The 14672-nt window shown below is 34.2% G+C and overlaps 1 protein-coding gene across 2 annotated transcripts in view; it reads left to right on the plus strand.

Annotated features, from left to right (window-relative positions):
• Window positions 1-8146: 8146 nt before the first annotated feature.
• The window catches only part of npr1a (natriuretic peptide receptor 1a), a 238772-nt gene continuing 232246 nt past the window's right edge, over window positions 8147-14672 (plus strand). For both annotated transcript variants that reach the window (XM_087294615.1, XM_087294617.1), the window contains exon 1: window positions 8147-8312. The gene's annotated coding sequence lies outside the window, so the exon portion shown is untranslated. The remainder of the gene's footprint in view (window positions 8313-14672) is intronic.

Genomic DNA, 14672 nt, shown 5'->3' on the forward strand with positions numbered 1-14672 from the left:
GCAAAAAAATAGGCTAAAATATGGGGTCCATTGTCTATATGGTCCGAAAGGGTTAGACAACATAAAATCAGAATCAGAATTTTTTGCATTTTAATGTTTCATTTATTGTTGTATTCCCCTTTTATACATCACTTTGGCATCTGCTATATGAAAAAAAAATGTCAAAGTAATAATTAGCCACTATTGTGTCAAGATTTGAAATACTGCATTTAACTGACCTCCTTTCTTTTGTTGTTGTCACTTTAATATAGAAAATTAGTAACAAATTTACTTGGGCATTATAAACCGCAAGTTGTTAAATACAGCAGTCTGTGGATGATCGCTGACCTTCCAGAGCACAGGTCAAAAGTCCATCTGAGTCATCAGCCATTCAAGTGAATTGAGGTTAGATTGATGAAGCAGATGAATGTTATGAACAGAAGAAAACACTAAAGGGTGAAACATGATCAGTCATGTCTGCTCCATGGATGTCTGATACAATTTCTATATTTTTAAGCAAGTTTATATTTTCACTTTTTAACTATGTGTTTAACATAGCTTTTTTAAATAATCAAAAACGGATATTTAAAGATTACGGAAACACATTGGAGACATTGAAGACATTGAAGACATTGGAGAAAAGAAAAAAATCTTTTAACAAATATAACTGACGTTTATACTTTTTTAAAGTTTTATGACCATCTTTTCTATTTTTCTTTTCTATTCTATTGCATAGACCTTCATATATATTTGTTTGACAATGTTATGTAAAAGAGTCTAACCTTATAATATTATATCATGTCATTCAAAAAGAGTTTAAAAATAATTAAAAATACAAAGTTTCGAAAGAAAGAAAGAAAGAAAGAAAGAAAGAAAGAAAGAAAGAAAGAAAGAAAGAAAGAAAGAAAGATGGGTTTTAGCCTACTACACGAATTCATTGTAGACCACGTTAAAATATTGTTATATACAGTATGTTTTTCACTACACTGTATGGCATATTCGCATAAAGCAGATATTCCTCGTTCATTTTGTTTGTACAATTCTGCCAAAGGTAAATTAGCATGGTATTATTGTTGTACTGTTTCGAACACTGCTCAAGTCTATTTTTCTTCTCCAACAGATTGGCATGATTTACAATGTGTAATGTAATTGTAATGTGTAATGCAATTGGAAATGTGGGCAATAACTGCGACATACAAATTCAGTTTGATTTGAGTTTGAGAAATTTGAAATAAACAGTTTTAGTTCATCACGTACTGGACACCAATTTACAGAATTACAGCGTCCTCTAGTGGTAAACAATTTGTCAACTTTTGACCTTATGATTCTTTGACATTATCTTCGTCCATTCACAAGGTGATTTTACATATAAAGTTTTTAAATATAAATATATATATATATATATATATATATATATATATATATATATATATATATATATATATATATATATATATATTACTTGTGAATAATGTCAAACCTGCCCATTTCAGGCTAAAGTTGCTACTTTGTTTATTATTGTCATTGACCCAGAAAAATGATCATCCTCATAAATGATTACCCCATTCAAAAAATTAAAGGCATGGAACGTTTCTGCTAAATTATTGCACATTTTCTACTAGTTGTACTGTATTAAAAGGATAGTAACACCAGAACGGAAAATTCTGTCATCATTTTCTCACTCTTTATTTGTTACAAACTTGTTTGGTTTTTCTTTCTCTGTTACACAAAAGAATCGAACACTCCATGGCATATATACTTTTTATTTCATTTGGTTATTAATAAAAAGTTTAATTAATGTTTAAGAGCCTGGATGATATGATGACCTTAGTGCAATGGTGTCCAAACTCAGTACTGGAGGGCCGGAGTCCTGCATATTTTAGTTCCAACCCTAAATAAAAACACCTTAACGAGCTAATCAAGCTCTTTCTAAGTATACTAGACTTGCAGGCAGGTGTGTTGGAGGAAGTTGAAGCTAAACTATGCAGGACACCGGCCCTCAAGGACAGAGTTTGGACACCGCTGCCTTAGTGTCACCCCTATTCAGAGTAAAACTAGAATGATATGTGTGTCATTACTTTTGCTGTATGCCAAGTTATTTGTTTCCTCAAGGTTATTAGGCCCATTCAAGAGGTCACAGAGACCGGACTGAATGTTTGATGTTCCTTAAACAGCTGTCACTAGATGTGACTAGATTTTACTGTGTGAAAGAATGAATTCTTTTAAATCAGGGGTGACCAACCCATTTCCTGGAGGTCTTCCATCCTGCAGGTTTCAGTTACAACTCATACAAACACACCTGCCTGTAATTATCAAGTGCTGTTCAGGTCCTAATTAATTGGTTCAGGTGTGTTAGAGCTGAACTCTCCAGGAAGGTAAATCTGCAGGAACAGGGTTGAGCAGCCCTGTTTAAAATAATTCTGTTATAAGAGAAGCTACCTCTGTATTAGTCAGCAATGTTTTTTTTTTACTATCCTGATAAGATGCCTGCTAGAGAGCAAAACATCCTTGAAGTAGATAAGCATTCATGGTGTACTGTATGTGTTTGGTCTTCATCGGAAAAGACTACAAGTTTGTAACCTCTGGTCAGCCTGACCACAGAAATATTCTCCTGTTATGTCTGACATTTGTATGTTTGACGCCTATGTAATCACTATTCCGATTTGTACACAAAAGTGGAAATTGAGCCAATCAAGTTTAAACACCTATATGTATGACGCAGTTATTGTTGTCGATTTAAGCAGAGATGTAAGCAGAGATTGAACTGTATGAATGCTGAAGTTGGCTTCTGCTGATGGAACTGCAAACTCGGCCTATATCTTCAGTAAGTTTTTTTTTTAATTAAATCTCTGACTCCGAGTCTTATTTATCTGACATGCTTAATAAAATGTTTGATAAATTATTTTAATAATTTATTTAAATGTGTTACGGCTGTTGCTTTTTTCTCTTTATTGCCTGTCTCTGTGCTTGCGTGTGTGTGTCATGACGTCACTCACTGTTTGTTTTCTATAGAGTCCGCCTTTGCGCACCTGCGGCGAGTTGCGCTTATTGAAGCTGGCTATAAATGCGGACCATCCTTGAGCGGAGAGAGAGAGGAGACTTCACAGCCAGCCATCAAGCTTCTTTCGTTTCTTTAATTTACTGTTTTGTTTCTTGAAGTTTTACTTTGTTCTAATTTGTCAATTGTTGGGTTGTTTAGTCTTTGGTTAGTGTTGTATGTTGTTGGAGAACGTGAGTTATTGATTCTTTATTCATTCTTATTTCGTTGTGACACATGATCTGTTGGATTGTTTTGGTTGTAATAAATTTAATAATTTAGACAACTTAGTTCGTGTGTACTCTTTATGTTGCGTTCCCTTTATGACTTAATTATTGATTTGATTTGATTTAAAAAAGGGATCGTAACAAATGTTAAATTATTTATTAATAATTTTGTTTTATTAGATTTTTTTTATGCTTTTCTTTTACATTGCCACCCAATATTTAAGATCTGAAAACATGGAATATTTTACACTTACACTGAAAAAAAACACTCGAAATAGAATTATTGTTTGAAACTTTGGCGTCACCGTGGCACAGTTGTGGTAGCCCAATTGCCTCACAGCAAGAAGGTTGCTGGATCAAGCCCTGGCTAAGTCAGTTGACATTTCTATGTGGAATTTGCATGTTCTTCCCGTGTTCGCATGGGTTTCCTCCGGGTGCTCCGGTTTCCTCCACAAGTCCAAAGACAAGAGCTATAGGTGAATTGAAAAAGCTAAATTGTCTATAGTGTGCAAGAATGTGTATGGGTGTTTCCCAATGATGGCGTCCATATGCTGGAAAAGTTGGCGGTTCATTCAGCTGTGGCCACCCTGATGAATAAAGGGATTTAGTTGAAAAGAAAATGAATGAATGTTTGAAATTCTGAAAACACGTTTGTCATTAAAGAACAGCGCACACTGTTAAAAAATGCTGGGTTCAACACAATTCCTTTATATTGTCCCAATACAAATCAATGAAGTTAACTGTTTTTACAAATTTAGGTTGATTGAACTTAAAACAATTAAGTTGTCCCCCTGTAATTTCAGAACTCTTGATGTCAATTTTCAAAATAGTCACTACTTTTAACACAAGCTCTCCTGTGTTCAAAACTTTGCATGCTGCCTTCATTTCCTTAAAGAAGTCTTGCATTTGCAGGATCATTGGTTCACGTAATCCTTTTATCATACATATAGCACAGGACCATAACTTTAGTTCACCCAAATTATTTAACAATCACACATTATGTAAGGAAAGTGCGTGTGCGTGTGCGTGTGCGTGTGCGTGTGCGTGTGCGTGTGCGTGTGCGTGTGCGTGTGCGTGTGTGTGTGTGTGTGTGTGTTCATATACAACCATGTGGACACCTATATAAAATATCTTATACAGTTGAAGTCAGAATTATTAGCTCCCCCAGAATTATTAGCCCTCCTGTTTATTTTTCCCCCCAAGTGCTGTTCAACGGAGAGAAGATTTTTTCAACACATTTCTAAACATAATAGTTTTACAAACTCATTTCAAATAACTGATTTATTTATTTCTTTGTCATGATGACAGTAAATAATATTTGATCTGATATTTTTCAAGACCCTTCCACACAGCTTAAAGTGACATTTGAAGGCTTAACTAGATTAATTAGGTTAACTAGGCAGGTTAGGGTAATTAGGCAAGTTATTGTATAATAATGGTTTGTTCTGTAGACTGTCGAAAATAATATATAGCTTAAAGGGGCAAATAATTTTGTCCTTAAAGTGTTTTTTTTTTTTTTAAACACTGCTTTTATTCTATATCTGAAATAAAACAAATAAGTCTTTCTCCAAAACAAAAAATATTATCAGACATACTGTGAAAATGTCCTTGCTCTGTTAAACATCAGTTGAGAAATAAAATAAATAGAAAAAAATTAATTCAAAGAGGGGCTAATAATTCTGACTTCAGCTGTATATGTAGGTAAAATATAGAATATAATATGTAATATATTCACGTACTAAAAATGCACATGTATGACAAATATTTTATGTATATGAAGTACATATGAACAAGTATGTCATTGTCACATATGTAATTTGTATATATATCCATATATCAGATTTCTTTTTTGAGGATCTGTGTTTCCATCAGTCTGGTGTTCTGGAGATGGCCACAGGCTCTACTTCACATCACAATGGTGTTTTTATTACTCAAGAATCATGAAAAAAAACTTCTGTCAATGTGAATCCAGGCCTTATTGGTTTGCTGTGATTGGACTTTTTTGCATACAGTAATGAAAACAGTATTGTCAAGTATGACAACATTGTATGTTAGTACATATATAGGTACATGCAACATAGACACCATATGAAATGAGGATGAATAAGAATGATATCTATAAATAATGTAGTCCAGTTGGGTCATCTTGGTAACTGATGTCATTTGATATCCTGAAACCTTTGTAATCTAAAAATGTAATATTGTTCATCATTTTCTATGCATCAAGAGTAATGCAACACTTATTTATCATTTTGAGTGCTTGTAGTTGAAAGTTACATCATGTTAATTGAATGAATAGTCAGTTATTTCAAATGTAATATTGAGTTGCATTTTTCAAAATGGGATCAATTTGATGTTCAACTTAAAAAGGTGATTTTAATTTAATGAACAAATGATCTTTATCTTGTGTGTATTGTATGCAAGCATTTGAAAACAGAGTTAAGACTTTTGCAAACATGTGTAATATTGCCGATGGATGTATATTTTGTGTCTAGAGTTTTGAAAATTGACATCAGAGTTCTTAATTTGTGGCAAAACAATTGTTAAAAAAATTAACTCATTTTAAACAAGTTTAAACAAGCAGCAAAAGTCCTGTACTGAGTGTATGAATTAACATGAATTAGAGTAAAAAGTAAAAAAAAAAAACCTAGTACCTATAATGGCAGACTTATAAAACAGATAATTCATGAATAAGTTGTTTATTCATCATTTCTCATGAGTTGTATTCGTCTGTAAATGTAAATATACGAGTTCACTTTCAGACTGCAGGCGGCGCCAATGCTCCAAAATCATCATCACCTGTATGCTTTGCTAGTTCGGATGCTTTTCTTAATGTTTTGCTTTAATTAAAATGTCAATAATTTTGTCTGCACCCTCCACAAACAAAGCACGGTAGTTTTCAGATCCAATCTCACAATCACAACAATGACAACCACAAAAGCTTAAGTTAATTCAAAAATATAATGGTGCACCCACTGTAAGCAATGCGAATTAGCAAACAATGCTTAATTATGAATTTGTGGGTATTTGTCGTCCATAATCTTTCTAGAAGGCCACTGTGTTTCTGTTAGTGACCTCCACATAGTCTCTGCTTAAGCTCAGTGTAATATGGATGGGTTGACACTAAAAACATTTGATTCAATAAAGAGGATCTGCAGAGGCTCTATAAACATAAAATGCGCCTGCTTGGACCTGAATTGCCTCTAACCAGACATTTATGCTGGTCTTGTTCGCAATGTTTACAGGACCAGATCAGCCCAATTACCCTCCTGTAGTGAGCAGATGGGCTCCCGGTTAGCCAAAAGTTCATTATTTTTGTTATAGCACATTTGCCTTCTGTTTGGGACCAGGGTTTGATTTCGGACCACATCATCTGAGGGCAGCAGGAAGCATATAAATAATATTAAATGCATATCAAAATGTAAAACAGGTTTTTATATTATCATGTGCTATCATTTTATAGACAGAAAGACAGGCAGATAGATGTAGGACAGTGAAACTGAAGCACCTGGTTTTAGACCACAGCAATTCATTGTTATGTAGGGCCAATTTTTGTGGCCAAAACAGCATCAATACCTCTTGGGAATGACAGATACAAGTCCTGCACAGTGGCCAGAGGGATTTTGAGGCATTCATTTAGTAATGGCCAAGTTACTACGGGATGCTGGTGGAGGAAAAGGTTTCCTGACTCGCTTCTCCAAAACACTCCAAAGGGGCTAAATAATATTTAGAGATCTGGTGACTGTGCAGGCCATGGGAGATGTTCAACTTCACACTCATGCTCATCAAATCACTTTCTCCATTGACAGGATACATAGTTTGAACCATTGGTTACAGACGATCCTCCAATGGTTTGGAAGTCCTTGCCAGTGTGCCCATTTGGCAGCCTGGCCATGTATATTGACCCTGTGCAGGGAGCTCCCAATGAACCGTTTTGGTCAAAACGTGAGAGTTGAGGTGCAGTGAGTTGGGCAGCTGTGCGTTTTATTCTGCTGTGAGTTGGGCAGCTGTGGTTTTTATGTTTTTTGCATTTAATCCAAAGGCACCCAGACATCCTGGTCCACAGTTAATCCTGTTTGATGTGGTTCGTCCTTCTTGGTGCTATGCTGACATTAGCCTGGATACCGTTGCTACATAACAAAGACTTGGTGCCTTGGTCACAGATGCACCAGCAAGATGTGCACCAACAATTTGTCTTCTCTTGAAGTCTGATATGTCACCCACAATGTTGTGTGCATTGTAATATTTTAAGCAAAAATGTTTTATTAATACTTTGCTAATTAAATCTTCACACTTTGCTTTTGTTGGTGGAATATGCAATCAATGAAAAATTAATTATGAAATCTCTAACAATAAATTGGCCAGTGTTTCAGACAGACAGACAGACAGACAGACAGACAGACAGACAGACAGACAGACAGACAGGTAGATAGATAGATAGATAGATAGATAGATAGATAGATAGATAGATAGATAGATAGATAGATAGATAGATAGATAGATAGATAGATAGATAGATAGATAGATTTTGTTGTTGATACAACTTTTGTTGTAAATGTGAGGAAAAGGTGAAATAAAAACGCAGAAACAAGCTAAGATATTGAGATATTAATTTACAATTTCCACAAGTTCAATTATTTATTTGTTTATTTTTTTTTTTCATTCATGCATTTATTTATTTCAGATGAGTTGTACACTAAATCTGATTTCTTTAATTTTTTTTTATCTTTCAAAATTTCTTTAAAATTAGTTTTGTTTGCTATGCTCTTGCTTTCTCCGAAGTGAGATTTTGTACCAATGATATTTGAGTGGGCGTGGCCATGAACCCAACGCTACCGAGTGCGTTATCTCTAATCACGTTGCATCTGATTGTAATAAACACTATAGACATTTTGATGAAAATGGCTTGTTTTTAGTAAAACATGAGTTGTATAAATGTGGCGGCGCCATTTACGACATGGACCAGGAGCTGCACAGAAGTTCAACTACACGACACGACAACTAACTCATGGAGTGCAGACAGTGGCGCTCACGTCATTCATCCCAGTAGAAACTACAAACTTCCAACGGTAGGCTAACGTTACAATACTTCGCCAACATTCACCCTTATTCAGTAATCATTTTATTATTTACATTGTATAATATTACATTTGACTCCATACATATGGTAGTGTTTGAAGTATTGTTTGTTTGTTTTTGTTTTGTTTAGTATTGTTAAGCTATTTTTACCATTAACCTACCATCTGTTTGAACACCTTTTGTGGTAAATTATTGTAGTTATTAACCAAAATAATATGTTATTAACCAAAGTATTTCATATTGACTATTGTAAAGGCTATTTAGATATTTTACAAAGTTTTTAAAAGAGCTATTTTAATGATGAAAGTTATTTTTTTTCCTGTGGTGTTACTGCTAAACTATGCCATGTCTTTTTGAATTTTCAGTGAGAGTTTAGCTTCTCACTCTAATTGTAATTGGCTCTTGATATTGAATTTAACTTAAAGCAGTAGGCTTATAATGGGTGCAGAAGCTAATAAGAATGATTTTATAATTATAGTTGCAAAAGCAAAAATCCGTTTGGGTTTTGTTCTTTTATATATTTATTTAAGGTGTAAAATGCAATCAATTTAAAATTTACAACAATTCAACAAGCAAGTTGACCTGGAGTGACTTCTCAAATACGTTTTTTTTCTTTCTTTGCCAAATAAATGAAGACAGAACATAACATCTGTACAGTGCATCTCAAAGTAACACTGTAATGTTTACTTTCCAGTGGTGTAAAGTTTAATTGAGAAGTTTTATTCAGAAATTGTAATTTAGTAAGCAGTTTTAAAAGTGTGTACTTCTACTTTCCCTTGAGTACATTTTTAGCACAGTATTATTAACTTTACTCCACTACTTTCCTTCAACCTGCAGTCACTACTTTATTTTTTTCTTGTCTGTGGGGATTAGAAAAATCAGTCCTGTGATTCCTGTCCAATCAAATCACACAAAGAAGATAAATCGCATCATACTGAACTACCTCAAGGAATGGGCAATTTATAAATGCAACTAGCTGTTTGGAAGCTTTAAAAGTGTCCAAGAAGATGTCCAAAATCAATACACGTAATGACGAAGAGAGACTGCATGTTTAGATTACATGTCACTGGCGGGATGACGATGGATGTTAACTGTATGATGAATGTTGACTATATCGTGAAATGAAATGAAAAAAATCACTAAATGTTCTACAGAATTATACGTTTACACACACACACACACACACACACACACACACACACACACACACACACACACACACACACTTGTACAAATGTCATGTAAACACGTCAGCTTTTTACAGTGTAATACTCACTACTCACCACTTCATTTTTGAGCAAGCAATGGTACTTTTACTTAAGTATGATCTTCAGTACTCTTTCCACCACTTTTACTTTCTAAATTAATCTGTTTTTATCTGTTAAATTATTATTTTTTTAATTAAGTAAGCATCAGTGGTCCATACACTTGCTTCTTTTCCAACTTAGTCATGAATAAATGATTCAGTGACAGAAACTGACAGTTTTAAAGTGATTTTTCTTAATAATTTCTTTATTTCACAAATAGCCCAAAATATATGCTGCACAATATTGCTTAATTATCATTGCAGAAAAGAAATCTCCAAAACACTGAGATTTATTTTTCTATTTCTTTGGTCAATATTGCTATTTGCCACACAATACTATACAGCGTGCCAATGTAATTTGTGGAGTGGGTTCCACCACACACTGAGAAACAGCTCAGGCAATCATAGTAAATTAGCCTAAAGAAATGAGTCACTGTACAGCTATTGCTTTTTTCAAGTGTATTTGTCCACATCAAAGAGTCTACGTGACATGCACTGATTGTGGATAATGAAAGCAAGTCACTTTCATACATGAGTACAGAGGATGCTGTAGGAGGATGAAAGTATAGTAGCAGCCCAGCTCTATGTGAATTGTGACAAAATGTTCGTCATACTTGATTGTGTATTATTGATGATAAAGCTTGTCCATCCCAGCCTGTTCCTGGAATTGGTCATTGGAAATGTTAAACAAAATAATAATATAAGTTTATAATTCCAATCATATATTTCTATTTTTTATTGCTTAATTTAATGTGTAATTATAAATATTATGTTCACTTCTTAGTGAGCTTCTGGTGAAATATTTACAGTTTATAAGATTGTTGAGAACATGATGCCATTAGCCAAAAGGTGAGATGTTAGTCTGTAGTTAGATTTGTTAAGTCTGTGAGATATATTTCCAACTGTGCCACAGTGGAAAAAATGTCTACATGTTGGTGTAGGGATGCATGTGTTTTTATTCCACAGATGTGCAAACTCTTATACCTTGCAATATAAATCAGTTTTAACAGACGTCTTGTTTAAAAGCATATCAATAAAATTATTAAATAATATTTTTTTTTAAATTCGGTTCAAAGCATTTTATTTAAGAAGAACTTTGCTTTTCATATTTGTAAATATTATTTCAATGCATTAAAGATTTTTTAGTAAGCAAAAAGTCCTGTAAACTACAATTACCAAATACAATTACCAAAACTATTAAGAGATTTGAGAGGCAGGAGGAAACATAGGGGGTTGTCTTTTTCAGTTTTGATCATGTAAAAAAAAGTTGATAAATGTTAATAATTTAGGGGACTTTTACATGACCATATTGGGTTGCTGTTTTTAGTACAGTTCTCTGTGGTTGCTAGGGTGTTCAGATTTTTTTTTAGCAAGTTGTTTTAGTTTTTTTTTTAAGTTTCTTTGCAGCTGCTTGTGTTGCCAGTGGTTTTCTAGACTCTGTTGTGACTCAGATCCTCCTTCAGTATATATAGGGTGATTTTGCCTTTTATGATCTGTGACAGCAAGCATGAAGCCTAGAAAAATCTTTTTCAAAAATTAAATTATATTTACTGTATGTATATACAGTGAGGAATGTACAGTTGAAGTCAGAATTATTAGCCCCCTGTATTATTAGCGCCCATGTTTATTTTTTTCCCCAATTTCTGTTTAATGGAGGGAAGATTGTTTCAGCACATTTCTAAGCATAATAGTTTTAAAAACTTATTTCTAGTAACAGATTTATTTTGTCTTTGCTATGATGACGGTAAATAATATTTTACTTGATATTTTTCAAGACACTTCTATACAGCTTAAAGTGACATTTAAAGGCTTAACTAGGTTAATAAGGTGAACTAGCCAGGTTAGGGTAATTAGGCAAGTTATTGTATGATGATGGTTTGTTCTGTAGACTATCGAAAAAAAATATCTTAAATAATATTGCCTCAAAAATGCTTTTAAAAAATTAATAACTACTTTTATTTTAGCAGAAATAAAACAAATAAGACTTTCTCCAGAAGAAAAAAAATATTATCAGACATACTGTAAAAATGTCATTGCTCTGTTAAACATCATTTGGAAAATATTTAAAAAAGAAAATAAAAATCAAAAGGGGGCTAATAATTCTGACTTCAACTGTAAATCTTCAACATGTCACAATTTTTCTCAGAAAACTTATTTTTAAAGGTGCTGTTCACTTGAAATTTTCACTGGATGTTGATAACATCCAAAGAAATTTACATATATATAAGAAAAGAAAACTAATTAGTTCACAAATAAAGTTATGTGTAACAAAATGACACAGGAAAAAATATTGAACACATGAAGAAAGAGGTGTAAAAAGGCAGTGAATGTCCAGACAGACAGCAGCTGAAATCTCCCAGGAGTTCTTCAGCAATCCTCTGCCCTTTGGCATTGTAAATGAATATTAACTGCTTTAGTCCAACATCTACATTAGCAGTATGATGAAGATGAAACCAGTGTGGACATTTCAGCAAGACAATGATCCAAAAACACAGTCAAGGAAACTCTCAAATAGTTTCAGAAAAAGAAAACCAAGCTGTAGAATCAGATATATAATTAGAAATATGTTTTCTGATAAAAATGGTAACGTGTTGCATACTAATTTCCCCCACTGTATATGTGTGTGTGTGTGTTTTCTACTGTACACCTCTAGTGTTACAAGCTTTATGACTTGAGGTATTGTGTCCTTTTGGGGGGAAAAACTGTATTTATAGGCTTTTGTATTTAAATCCTTTTCCCTATGAAGAAGAGTAATAGCAAAGGTTGCCTTAGCAGTTGCTACTAACTAAAGCCTCTTATATGCATGGCCAAACTTTTTGGCTTAACTGTGTCCAGATGAAATCTAAATAAAAATACAAGGCAAGGACAAATACAAAGACAAACAGATCTTAACTAGAGCCACATGCCAGGAATCACAATGAGCAAACAAATACACTAATTACATCACGTCTTTGTGTTTTCTGTGTGTACGGCATTGTCTAGTCACAGTGCCTTATAAACATTTACTGCCATCGGCTGAAAGCTAATAAAAATCCCTCTGAAGGGTAAGAGAAAAAGTGACTCAAAAGTTACTTTGTTGTAGCAACTCTTTTTTTTTCTTTATTGCTATCGAGTATAAAAACCTTATGAGACACTGTATGTGTGCTTGTTTAGATGTGAGTAGCCATCACAAGGAATGCTGTAGTCATAAAGGGATGGACTCTATCAGGGAAAATTCTTATGTAGGCTGTGGTGTTTAATATTGCCTTCTTGGTGTTTAAGGGAGCCAAAGTGGGTCAGGACCAGGAGAATATTCCCCACTATTACAGCACCAACACCAGACTAAACTATACCGATAGCATCCGTGGTTTTATGTTTCCCCCGTTCTGACTCTATCATCCAAATATCACAGCATAATCATGAACAGTAGAGCAGGCAGCCTTTTTTCCAATCTTCTGTTGTCCTGGTTTGGTGCGCCTCTGTGAATGGTCTCGGTGTCTTATTCTTAGATGACAGGAGTGCCACCGATATGCTCTTTCTCTCTGAGTTACTGTTGTTTTTCTATTTGCTGGAACCAATCTGGGCATTCTCCTCTGACTACTGGCATCGACAAATCATTTCCCTACAGAACCACCACTCACTGTTTCTTTTCTCCTTTTCAGATTGAAAATTGCAAGTTTCTGGGATACTTCTGATATACCATGTTGAAAGCCACCTAAATCACCTTTGCAATAGCCCTTTACACAGAGTAATACCGGTAAATAACTAGAAAATTTCTAGAACGACTTTACCAGTAGATCAAAATATGTGCTGTTCACGCAGGCAAGGACGTTCCAGAATTTTTCCGGAAAAGATCATTAACACATTCATTTCAAAATACATTACATTCTGCCATCACTAACCAGAAATGAGTGCTAAACGGCTGCACTTGTATTAAACATGAGGGGGGTCCGTCATTCTTTTGATGGTTTCACTTTTATTTATGGCCCATTTCCACTGAGTGGTTCACATATTATATGAGAAAAACAGATGCTTAATACACAAAAATACTTGCGTATAAATGATCATTACTAAACTTTCTATGGATTTGATTATAACTGCAGATCAATTATAGTGCAAAACAGTCTACTGTAATGTCTACAATTATATAAAATAAATAAATAAATGCAACATTTATGAATGCATACAGCCCCTTACAGTCTCCAATAGGTTACAGATTACAGACAAATTACATACAGCATACATTTAGACCTGATTTAGCTTAGAAAACAACACGTAACATATAGCCAACAGTCAGTGCAAACCTCTCGTCTGTATCTTCAATATTCACCTGCATGTGTAACCTCTTGTTAAAAAGTAATTCCGTTTTTCCGAGTTCATAATAGTCCAAAAGGTGATGATAATAGTTAAACATGGCACTTTGTTCATGTTTTAGGTTTTCCTTTTGCTTTCCTGCAATTTTTCCTTTAGCATTCACACAAAGCAGCCTTCCGGGAGATTAACTGTAATGTTACAACTTCTCTTTATGGAAAATTGCCAGAACCAATTTTCCGGTATTTTCAAAAAGCGCCTGTTCACACATGATCCCTTTTTACCGGCAATTTTTCGGAAAGGCTGTATGTGTAAAAGGGGCTAATATCTATAGAGTGGAGGAACTATGATGTCACTTTGTAGGCTAATCGGCTGCTAGCATAAAACTGGTTCCCTCGTGAAAATCCCTATGGGATTTTCCATAGGCTTTTCGAAGATTGCAAATAATAAGCTCTGTGTTCAAACACTGTTCATTACACTTACACGTTTTGTCCAGCCGGATAATCCTCACACGAAAATACAACTTTGAGCACTTTTGGATCTTAAATACAAACGCAAGAATTAAAAAAGCTAACATTAGGCTATATACGGACTACAGAGCCCTCGGGGCGCTTGCCTGTGACGTCAACACCACCCTGCTACAGGCAACTTTTCAAGCTTATTTTTTAGAAATAATTTCCATGACAAAGAGTTAATCTCTCTGTTTATTATATTATAATCCACGGTATATATTATAAACAAATAAATACGCAAA

This window comes from Danio rerio, chromosome 19, assembly GCF_052040795.2.
Source record: "Danio rerio strain M-AB ecotype USA chromosome 19, GRCz13ab, whole genome shotgun sequence".
Taxonomy (NCBI): Eukaryota; Metazoa; Chordata; class Actinopteri; order Cypriniformes; family Danionidae; genus Danio; species Danio rerio.